Source organism: Phyllostomus discolor, chromosome 3 (assembly GCF_004126475.2).
Source record: "Phyllostomus discolor isolate MPI-MPIP mPhyDis1 chromosome 3, mPhyDis1.pri.v3, whole genome shotgun sequence".
Classification (NCBI taxonomy): domain Eukaryota; kingdom Metazoa; phylum Chordata; class Mammalia; order Chiroptera; family Phyllostomidae; genus Phyllostomus; species Phyllostomus discolor.
Window position 1 is genome coordinate 130,867,706 of NC_040905.2, and position 11,803 is coordinate 130,879,508.

Consider the following 11,803-nt stretch of genomic DNA (forward strand, 5'->3'; position numbering starts at 1 on the left):
ATTCCCAGCCAGGGCACATGCCTGGGTTGCAGGCCACAACCCCCAGCAACCACACACTGATGTTTCTCTCTCTCTCTCTATCTCCCTCTCTTCCCTCTCTAAAAATAAATAAATAAATAAAATAAAAATTAAAAAAAAAGAAACAAAAACCTAGGAACAACTCCATAAACATACACTTGACAACTTACATACGATGGACCAATCCTTCTAAAGCAAAAGCTACAATTCTTTTAATAGGAAATAAATAATTTGAATTGGAAGTGGAATTTATGAGTGCTCAAAAAAGAAATCTTCAGCTCCAGATGGTTTCACTAAAATGTTCTACCAAACCATATAAAAAAAATAAGTGCCAATTCTACATGATCTCTTTCAGAAAATAGAAATGCTTCTCAAATCATTTGCTAAAGCAACTATTATCCTTATACTAAAACCAGACAGAGACAGTATAAAATAATAAGGTATGAAGGCCAATAGTTCTCATAAATATAGACACACACATTCCTAATAAGACATCAATGAGCAGAATTCAACAATACATGAAAATAGCTATTGCCATGACGAAGTTGGGGTTATTCCAGTAATGAAATGCTCATTTAACATTCAAAAGTAAAGAAATATAATTCATACACTAACAGCCTACAAAAGAACCATATAATCAGATCAACTGATGTGAAAAAAAAGTATTGACACAGTTAACGTCTATCATGATAAGAGTCTCAGAAAACTAGGAATAGAGTGGACCTTCTTCAACTTGGCAAAGAGCATCTGCAAATACCCTACAACTAACATCCTACTTGATGGTGAAAGACTGGATGCTCTTCCCTGAGATCAGGAACAAGACAAGATGCCCATTTTTACCACTTCTATTCAACACAATACTGGAATAGTCTCATCTAGTGCAACAAAGAAAAAAAAAAAGAAATAAAAGGCATATGGATCAAAAGAAGAAATAAAACTGTCCCTACTTGCAGATAACATGATAGTCTTCACAAAAATCCTAAGGAATTTCCAAAAAAACAAACAAAAACTCCTAGAACTAATAAGTAAGGTTGCAGGGTACAATATCAGCATACAAAATCAATTGCATTTCTGTATATTAGGAATGATATATAGAAACTAAAATTCAAAATACAATACAACATATAGTCACTAAAAATTCTTTGATGTAAATCTAACAAAATATGCACAGGAGTTGTATGCTGAAAACTAAAAAGTACTAAAAAGAGAAATCAAAGGTCTGAATAAATGGAGAGACATACCATATTTGTGGATTAGAAGACTCAAGATAATAAAGTGGCCAATTCTCCAAAAGTGATATATAGGTTTAACACAATTCTTAACAAAATTCCAACGATTTTTTGTAGAAATAGACAAAATTCTAAAGTTTATGTGAAAAAGCAAAGCAAATAGCATCACTAGAATAATTCTAGAAACAAAGAATAAAATGGGAAGAATCGTTTCACCCAATTTCAAGATTTATAATAGAGGAAGATCAATCAATGGTAATATTGGCAGAAGGAGAGGTACATAGATCAATGGAATAAAATGGAGAACCAAGAAACACCCTTACATGGTTATCAATTAATATTTGACATAGGTGCAAAAGCAATTCAATGAGGAATGATTGTCTTTTCAACAAATGATGTTGGAACAATTGGATATCCAAAAGCAAAAAAAAAAAAGTGTTTTGAGCTAAACCTCATACCTTATACAAAAGCTAATTCAAAGTGGATCACATATTTAAATGTAAGTGTAAAACTGTAAAAGATTTTTAAAGTAACGGAAAACTCCTTGGGACCTGGAGCTTGGCGAAGAGTTCTTAGTCTTGATAGCAAGCATGATCTATTAAAGAAAAAGATCATAAATCAGACCTCATCAAAATTAAAACTTTTGCTTGGCAAAAGACCCTGTTAAGAGGATGAAAAGACAAACTATACATGGGAAGAAAATATTTGCAATCTATACAGCTGATAAAGGATTCACATCCAGAGTATATAAAGAACTTATAAAACTCAACATTTAAAGAATTCAAATAGAAAATGGGTAAAAGGCATGCTGAAGAATATGGATGGAAATAGGTACATGACTAACCATTAAGAAAGAGAAAATTAAGGCTACAATGAAATTTCACTGCATACCTATGAGATCAACTAAAAAAATATTTTAATACCAAATGCTAGTAAGGGTGGGGAAGAACTGGATCACTGTAGTGGGAATGTAAAATGGTATAACCACAGTGGGAAACAGTTTAACAGTTTCCTAAAAAATTAAATATGCGATACCATGTGACCTGGCAATCACAATACTGGGCATTCATCCCAGTAGAATTAAAGCTTTGTCCACAGGAAACCTGTATATGATTGTTCACAACAACTTTAATTGTAATCGACAAAAACTGGAAACAACCCAAACATTCCTAATGAATTGTGAAATCTATACCAAAGAATTTTACTCAGCAGTAAAAAGGAGTCACTGTTGATGCATGCTGAATGAAATGAGCCAATCTCTAAAGGTCACATTCTGTATGACTCCATTTACATACCATAAATGGAGATGGAGAATGGGTTAGTGGAGGCCAGAGTTTAGTTATTGAGAGAAGGGCTGGTGAGGGAAGGGTAGATATGGACATAAAAGAGTATCATGAGAAAGATCTTTGCAGAGATGGAACAGATCTTTGTGGTCATAAAAACATCCAAACAAATTTTTTAGCTACAGAGAAAATATCTCATCAATGAAAAAAGAACAGATTCTATGAAAAAGGAACAATCAGAGAAATCACTTGGAGTGAGGATGGGACAAGAAATTTATTTATAAAATTTTAAAAAATGCATTGGATGAGGTTGCAAGATAAAGTAACAAAAACACCATCCCCCAGTAATTAGAGTAAAAAGACAAAGAAAGGGTAAAAGAGAATAAAATTATAGAATAAATCCAGGGAATTCAACATTCAGAATGGGGACAGAGAAAACAAAGGACACAAACACACCCGTCCTCCCTCCCTAACTCTCTTGCTCTCTTCCTAATTCCCAACAAGAGGAAAACAAATGGCTCTCATTTCTTAGCTTCTGCAGTTTGTGAAGGTATCAGAACACTTGGCTTGAAGGCTGGAGGTCCCTAAGTAGTAAGAGCAACCAGAGATCCCCTGATTCCTAGCTCTATGGGCTGTGCAAGCCTTAAGATCTTGCAAAATTAGATAAAGCAGAGGTAAATCACAAAGCAGGAGATAAACCTGTCTCCAATCTGCTACTTGGAGCCCCACAGGTAATACAGAATCCTCCCCCACAAGTAACATTGATTCGTAAAAAGTAAGGTAAATTCCATTTAGTAAAAGTCATGGGAAATTTTCCGGGGCTTCATGAAGTATCATTCTCATGCAGGCGTTTAAATAAAGGGGACAGAAGGAAGGAAAAATGTTGGCAGTGTTATGATTTTAAATTTGAAGGCTGAAATCAAACCAGAGGAGATAGTAGATAAAGCAGGAAAACACACTCAGGCTGTGCATTATTGGTGATGCACAAAGCCGAGTCAAGGCAGCAACAACTTGAGAACTGGCAAGAAGGCAGAGCTAGCCTGTGTGCACATCTCTCTGAGCACAGAGAGCCTGCAGCTCTGTGGCCTTCCTCTAGCTTCCCCAGCTTCCCCAGTTAGTGTGGGTTCCCAGGATTTGCTGGCTCAAGGATTTTTACTTCTATGAGCTCTATTACATTGTCCAAGAAGAGGCTATCTTAGAAAAAAACCCACTCCACAAACTCGTGGAGTAACAAGTCCATGGGACTTCTAGATGAGGTCTTTCTACCCCTCCCCATTCTTTATGACAGAGAGTGATCCAGTTCTTTCTCACTGGGAATCCACACCCCAGTACTTGAGTATGGTGATTAGGACACATTTACCCTTCAATTTTCCCATTGGAACACAAACATCATGTGTTAAATCTTTCACCAAAAAAAGTGGACATACTGACTTTTGATTATTTAAAACTTTAATTTCTTATTTTGAAATAATTATAGATTCATAGAAACCTGCAAAGTTGGTACAGAGGTATCCCATGGATCCTTCATCCAGTTGTCCAGCTGGTTACATTTTACTTTAACCGTAGGATAATACCCAAACCAGGAAACTGACATGTTTGGTGTGTGTGTGTGTGTGTGTGTGCGTGTGCGCGCACACAATTCTATGCCATTTTATAACTTGTGTAGGTTCTTGTAACCACCACTGGACCATACTTGGAGAGCAGGTAGGAGGGGAAAATGGGCTCCAGCCCCCTTGGATTCTTCTATTTCAGCCCAGCTCACAGATCCTAAGGTTCCCTGAGGTTCCTGTGCTTAGCCTCCTTTCTGCAAGTCCAAATTGCAGCTTCCTCTACTTTGCTAAGGCAGCTTCCACCCCTACACTCAAGATTCCTCTCCCAAAAGTTTTCTGAAGTGTCTCTTCCCTGATGTCTCCAGCCCATTCCTTCATCCCTTGGCCTCCAAATCTTGTAAAATTTACCATCACTCTAGTGGGGTTTCAGAAGGAGAGAAGGTAAATGTGATCAATGCAGTATCTTCAACTGGAAAGCCCACTGGCATTTAAACACAAGGAAATCATTCTCACTTTAAACAATAACACAAAACCATCCTTCCATAGACAACTTCCTCCTCCCAACCCTGCCATCTTTCTTCTCTTTCTTAAAGAGTTGCTATTATGCCCTTTCCCCAGTTCACTACCATTTAACTTAAATCCACTGCTCCAACCAAAACATGTCTTGCTAAGATCACCAAGGGGCCTTCATGTTGCTAACCCCAACACCCTTTTCTTTCACTGTGGCCCCTCAGCAGACGATCAGTGTTGAGCACACTTTCTGGTGGTCCTTCTTTCCTGGGCCACCTGTTTCTCTTCCTCCCCAATTCCTCTTCCTCCTTTTTGCAGGTAACTCTGGCTTTCAATGGGCTGACACTTGGCTTTCCTTGTGACTGGACCTAGAGCCTTCTCATTTTTAACTTCCAGAATAACCATGCACAAACACAGTCTACCTGCCTCTAATTCTCCCTTCACACTGCAGTCCAAAGGATCTTTTCAAAATACAAATGGGATTACATCTCTTCACCCCTTACTGGTGCCGAAGCTCCTGGGATAGAGTCCACACTATTTCATGGCCTATTGCCTGTGTATTACAGCTCCAGCTCACACCCACAGTCTCTCAGCTGTCCTCTCTTCACATGCGGCAACCTCTTCTTGCCAACTTCTGCTTCCCACGGGACCTGTGGCTTCCTTCTTATCTCATGAGATCCTACATACACTTTAAGTTCTAGATGAACGGGCTCTTCCTACAGGAAGTCCTCTTTGATATACCTCATTTGCTCTCTTCTGGCTACTGAAAGGATAAATGTTTCCCTTATTCCCATTCCCCCTACCCCCACCTGGACTCTGCACCTGCTTCTAGATCTTGAACTCCATGATTGAGAGAGCTTGGATCTCTGGGGCATTTGCACAATACATTGTGTGCTTTTAGCCTCATTTAGCCAGTCCCAATGAGAGTGGAGGGTGTTTTCATCTACCATGGATTGGAAACAATTTATATTCAGACTTGCAGTCTGCTTTAAAATTATGCAGTTTCTGATCCCCTTTTTATTGAGAGGGGTAGGATTTCTATATTTTCCATGAAGTGATATTTTTTGTTTTTTCATTTCACATAAGTCGATGTAAATGTAAAGGCTGTGAATGTTCAGGATGCCCCACACTGAAACCTGGTGCTTGTAACCCTAGAAAGTCTGTGGGAATCCTGACACCGCAGAGCTGGGCCTGTCACTTATGTGGGGGTGAAGCTTCAGAGGTGCAGAGGGGCTTTGCTTCCATTTACAGTCATCCAGGGTCAAGGAGGTTTTATTCACCAAATTAAAATGTTTGACAATTGACTGCTTGGTATAATCAATGTTTGGAAAAATGATTAGTTAGGAGGGGATCTGCACTTAGAACTAGTGCCCTTGGAACATAGCTGGCCCCTTTGGATGAATTCCAAAATGGAAATGGGGGAAATGTAGGCTCAGCAACTCTGTGGTCCTGAAGCTCAACATCACCCTGAGAAAAGTGTGGAGTGTGCATGTATATATGTATGTGTGCACATGTGTGTGTTCACACACACATGCACACACATATGTACCCACATTCTGCACGTGTGCCTGCATATTTCTGTGTCCCTACATGCGTCTACATATGTGTGTGTGTTTGCATATGTGTCAAGCATGTGTGGGGTAGAGGTCCCAGGTCCAGAAAACCCTGGCCTTTGCAGGCTGAGTTTGAAGCAAGCCATCCTGTTGTCTTCCTTGCTTAGCAGTTGTCTCTGATGCCTGGTGTGTCTGCAAATGACTTTTGAATGTTTCATGCCAATTACCACTTTAGTTTCTAATATGTGCATACCACTTTCTATTAACTGTATTGAAAGACAATTTGAGAAGAAACCTATTTTTCCTTCCCCATTTTCAATCTTATTTGATTTAGATTACAATAGAGAAAAGTATTTTCTGTGTTGACATATAATTTTTTTTATAACTAAAGGGCATTTATTTTTTGTTCACTGAGATTTTATCTTAGGACATAACTAAACTGTGTCACCACCTTTCAACCCAACTTGAAGGTACAGTGAATCTTATAAAGCATATATGAACATTAACTGACAAAGAAAAACCCTTCAAAATTATCATAATAATGTTCAAGTAAAAAGAAGAAAAGAAAAAATAGGGGGGTGATGGGAGTTTCAGATTGAACAAAATCCTCACACTTCATCTAACATATTCAATCCTGACTAGAGTGTACCAAAATGGAAAAAGGATTACTATAATACAAAACTTCCACTACAGATTGCTATACACACCTGTGTTCCAAGCCCACTCCCAACACTTAATGCTTCCACCACAAACTATTTCCCTTGGCATGTTGGGCCTGCTGGCGAAGGAGCAAGTAGATCTTCTCTTTAATCCAGTCTTTGTGATAGGGCTGGTACATCTGGGTATCAGTCGGTAAACAAGACAGCTGAGGTGCGCCAGATCATCAATAAAATCAAACACTGGCTGATATCATATGTGATAGAGGGGCTGTTGGGATTAATTTTCTTCAGATGTTCTTCATACCTTTTACAAACGCCTTCCATACATTCATTCACTGATTCATAGTCAGCATAAGTTCTGCCTTCTGGCCTCTTTGTAGGCTGTACCAGTAAAATAGTGTGAGGCCAATCACGTCAAACTCTCTCACTGCAGCCTGTCACCAACACCACCACCTCATATGAGCTTAACCACACAGCCAACCCCATCTAGGTCAGACGAGCCACCTGACCTAGAATTTTTAAGTACTCCCGCTAGCATTTAGATCACACCCATCTGAGTTTGCGGGACAGTGACCAGGCTTACCAAGTTGCAAATTAGGCTCATTCATCACTAAAGAGCATAGGTTTACACTCTCGTCCCTTTGAACTGACTCTTACACAAAAGTACACCTACTGCATTTATCAGGATCCTTTGTTTCAAGCACCCTGAGAGAGTAAATTCCAAGGCCCTAAAAAGAAACAGGCCTTTAAAATGACCTCTTAGACAACTAAATGCTGTCCCACTCATTTCTTTTCTCCCTCCTGCTCATCCTTTGTGATGCCAGGCTCACAAATGGCATTGGGGGACCCAGCAAGCAGAACCAAGCATCTATCTCTAATCTAGTAGGGGAGATCAGAGATGGATGCTATGGCAGGGCTGCTTTCTTGGAGGAATGTTGCAGGCCAAGGGTGTGGAGGTGCTGCCTCCTATTTGGAGATGGATAAACATGTAGACCCAGCAGGAGAGGGCTGGGGGTGGGTGACAAGCCTGGGGATTCTCCATTTGGGGAGATGGGGTCCTCCATTCAGGAAGATGGGGTGTCCAGTAGTCTTCCATGCCTTTGGGGTTCTGAGAATCTTATTGTGAAAATATCAAGGCCAGGACCTAATTGAGGATCCTGTGATATGAAGATAACTTACTTTTATACAATAGCTAACACTTTAACTAAACATCCAAGGATGATTCTCTTAGCAGGCTCTGATAATTGCTAGAAAATGATAGCTGGTGTTAGAAGCCGAGGGGCACATGGAAACCCCCCAACTCCCAGTGCAGGTGTCTGAGTGCTGAGTATCTGGATCCAGAGAGTGTAAGCAGCTACCACAGAACCACTGTGGGGGTGGCAGTAATGGAGACCCAGGAGGTAGCAGGGCAGAGGTCAGCTTACTGTGGACTTGGGCTTAGTGCCCAGATCAGGGCTGCAAGTGGACCCAGAGCACCATATGCCTTAGTAGGTATGTGATGTTCCAGGGCTTAGATTCCCTAATTAGGGTAAAAACACTGGCTCTGAGGTGGGTTATAAGCAAGTGCATCACAAAGAACCATAGGCCCTGAGAAGATGAATAGCTGTGGCCAAGTGACAGGTGGAGATGTCCACCATGATGGACATGGCTATGAATGACAGACCCTTGGGTACTTCCTTGTAAGAGTAGAGGTCTCTTGGCCCCAATCAGTGCTCCTTTCTGTGGAAAAGAGAAGGAGCCCTCTTCCCCTCAAAGTTTGGATGGGTTACCAGGACTTGAGATCAAAGGCTACCAGAATAGCCTGGACCAGAAAGGATGTGGTCACCTGTGATGAACAGGGTGGGTGGGAGCCAAGGCCAGACTGCCCCTGCAGTCTCAGACCTTGTGGTGACTCACAGACTCTTTAGGTGTTCCTAAGGTGGGCCAGCAGAAAGCAGGAGGGTGAAACTCTAGGCTGATGGTTTGGAAAATCCACTCTTCATGATGACAAGGCATATATTTTACTTTATTGGCCTTGATTTTCAGTGAAGGGAGAAGGGTTACTGGCAGTGACTGGGAAGAATATTTTCTTAATGTTAAAAATTATAAGAAAGGAATGTTTTCTTGAATACATTCATTAATACAGCTACCCTTTTGTTCAAGTTTTCAGGCACTTTATGATTCTTTTTAGCAAGAGAAAATAACCAAATTTAACACATACATGTGTATGAAACCCACATACTTGAAAGCATCAAAAACCCACATTCAGGAGAGGTTCAGAGGCAGAAAGGGGATGAGGTATATAAAACATCCTGAGCTAGGGATGAAGTAAGGTGCACTACTAGAGATTTCAAAGGGCCCTTGCAGGATGAAAAGAGAGCAAACATTAGTAAACAGAAATTTGCTCCTGTAAACCCTTCCCATTGTCCCCTGAAATTCCCACTTCTCTCTCCTGTGGATGTTACAGAACACAACAAGGGGGCCTGGGACGATATACTATTATTGAAAGAAGGCCCCGGGTCCGTTATGTCCGCCGCCCTAGGAAAGACATCTCTCAATGCCAGAGATTTGTGAAAAGGAAAGGAAATGTTTATTTAATGCTTTACAAACTTAAAGTAGTGACCTAATGTCTTTATCAAAAATCCTAAGCCCCTAAAAACACCCACAAACACACACAGTCCTTCCTTCCTTCCCCCTTTGCCCAGTCCAGAGTACCGTTATCTCAGGAAAGGAAATAGAAGTCCATGGCTCAGGCAGTCCTCTGGTTCTTCCCAGTTAGTCCTCCATCTCGACTGGGAGACCTCCTGGGTTCCCGGCACCCTCAGCTGAGTTGCCGGGATCTCTGTTAAAATCAGGTGGTGGTTCCCCCTTCTAAAGCTGTGGGGGGGGGTCTCCACTCTGGCAAAGGCAACATGGTTCTCCTTCTCTCAGGGCTGTGGGAGTCTTCATTCTGCTAAAGCTGTGTGGCTCCTCTCCCAATGGCCGTGATCCTCTCTGCACCTCCACAGCCACATGGTTCTCTCCTCTCAGGGCTGTGCATGGTTCTCTCCTCAGGGCTGTGCATGGTTCTTCTTTTCAGGGCTGCACATGGCTCTCCTTCTTAAAGCAGCATGGTTCTCCCTCCTAAAGCAGCATGGTTCTCCCTCCTCATGGCTGCCAAGTCTGGGTTTTTTAATCCCTGTGGCCAATCTTCCTCTGCAGCCTCATTTCCGACTCCTCCCATACTTGGCTTCACATGCCAGAACTCGTATCCTTCCAGCTTTACTGGGCTGCCATCATGAGTCTGGGCAGGGCGTGGCCCCAGGTCTTGGAGTCAATCATCTCCAAGCTCCCCACGCAGGTGCTGTAACGCAGGAGACCTGCCCCCCCAGTTACATCTTGGTGGGGAAGTTACTTCCATTCCCCTGGCTCAGGGTGTGGCCACAGCTATTTAACATATCTAAGCGACCAGCCAAAGGCTATAGATATGTTAAATGACCACACCAGAGCTTAGCTGCAAGGCTGTTGCTATGCAAAACAACTCTCAATGGCCCTGCTCCATTTGTCCATTCCCCCAATCCACACCCTGGGTGAGGGGGGGATGGAGACATCTTAAAATCTCCTGGACACCTTAAGTTCTGGACCTTATTTCAAATGCCCATTTGGGGTCCCCCCTCTTGGCTGCACCCTGTAACATGGACACTGTCCGCCTGTCCTCTATTTCAGTGTCTTTGGTTTATATTTGTTGGTTCTTTATTTTGTTGTTTAGGTTCTTGTTAAAGGTGAGATCATATGCTATTTGTCTTTCACTGCCTGGCTTATTTTGCTTAGCATAATGCTTTCCAGCTCCATCCAAGCTGTTGCAAAGGGTAGGAGCTCCTTCTTTCTTTCTGCTGCATAGATATTCCATGTGTGTAATGGTAAAATAAAAAAAATTAAAAAAAAAAAAGAAAATTTGCCTTGCCCTACAGATAATAGTGAAAAGGGACAGGCTGAAGTTTCTCCTGAGCCTGAAGCCACAATTGCCGTTAGCTCAAAGTAATCTGCATACCTTGGAGGCATATCTTTAGGTATTTCATTCTGAACCTCCACAGTTCCCACACCTGAAACTTCCTTGGACTTCACATTCCAAAAACAAGCCTGATTGATCATTTCTATCATTAAAACCAGTCTCAGTCTTGAGAGAAAAGTCAGTTGCTTCAACAGTTGTGTTTCATTTCAGGAGGCAGTGATGCCTGTGGGCTGCCAAAGTTAAATCTATGGAGCAAGCAACAAAGTATTTAATAGGAAGTTGAAAGGACCAAAGTTTTGCCATCCTGAAGCTGACTTTTGGGGATATGATTTTAAGCTGTTTCTTAAGGAACAGAGCTCAGAAGTAAACATTCACCCTCCCCCATTTCCTGCCCCAAAAATTCAGTAGAAAACTATTTCAGGAAAAAGGTCATAGGATGTTCTCCTTAGCTTAAACTGAATTAAATATGGTAAAAAAGAGGGCTTCAGGCAGTGGTCTGTTGATAGATAGGACCATGTGTCCCACTGTTTCTTAGTTGCTAGCCAAAGATTTCCTTTCATCTATGTTTCACTCTTCCTTAACTACCTGTAAACCAGCCATTCTCACTTATGAAATCTAAGATCACATCTCACTTCTTTCTCCTTTGTCCAAAAATGTTCTGTGTACCCAAATTGGCCTCACTGTCTTTGGAATTTTCATGTAATTATCATGCATGTGGATTCCCTATGTGCATTTACTAAACTTTGATTTTCTCCTGCTAATCTCTCTCAGTTAATTTGATAATTAGCCTGATGTGAGGACTTAGACAGTAGGAGAAAAAGTATTAATATTTTTTTAGCTTTCACAGAGATATCTCTATGGAAACAAAAGAAAAACAAAGGTTACCATTATTTTGGTTTTTGAGTTCTGAAGGCAGGCATCAAGAAGGTTTCAAGATGTCTGTCTTAAGTCATCTTCAGATAGAGTCAAGACTAGCAGTGACAGTCTGATAGCTTCTCCTGCTATGCAGTTTGAATGTCTGTGGTGATCCT

The 11,803-nt window shown here is 41.2% G+C and overlaps 1 pseudogene; it reads right to left on the reverse strand.

Moving 5' to 3' along the window:
* Positions 1 to 6,575: 6,575 nt before the first annotated feature.
* Positions 6,576 to 7,207, reverse strand: LOC114512531 (annotated as a pseudogene).
* Positions 7,208 to 11,803: the final 4,596 nt, after the last annotated feature.